The following is a 483-nucleotide window of genomic DNA, read 5'->3' on the forward strand; positions in this document are numbered from 1 at the left end:
TGAAGGTCAAACGAGCCCCGAAGCGAGCATACCCCTCATTTCGACGATTTTATAGCAAACCATTTTTTGGGCGATCCGGATTCCGATATCAAAAATGCCAAAAAAATTTTTTGGACGTCCGTCAAGACCTTTTATATGCATTCGATTGGCCCTCACGGCCCGTCCGACCCATTTTGAAGGTCAAACGAGCCCCGAAGCGAGCATACCCCTCATTTCGACGATTTTATAGCAAACCATTTTTTGGGCGATCCGGATTCCGATATCAAAAATGCCAAAAAAATTTTTTGGACGTCCGTCAAGACCTTTTATATGCATTCGATTGGCCCTCACGGCCCGTCCGACCCATTTTGAAGGTCAAACGAGCCCCGGAGCGAGCATACCCCTCATTTCGACTATTTTCGTGTGCTATAGTAAACAATTTTTTGGGTGATCCGGATTCTGACGTCAAAAATGCCAAATTTTTTTGTGGACGTCAGTCAAGAC

The sequence above is a fragment of the Solanum pennellii genome, chromosome 4 (genome assembly GCF_001406875.1).
Source record: "Solanum pennellii chromosome 4, SPENNV200".
NCBI classification, from domain to species: Eukaryota; Viridiplantae; Streptophyta; class Magnoliopsida; order Solanales; family Solanaceae; genus Solanum; species Solanum pennellii.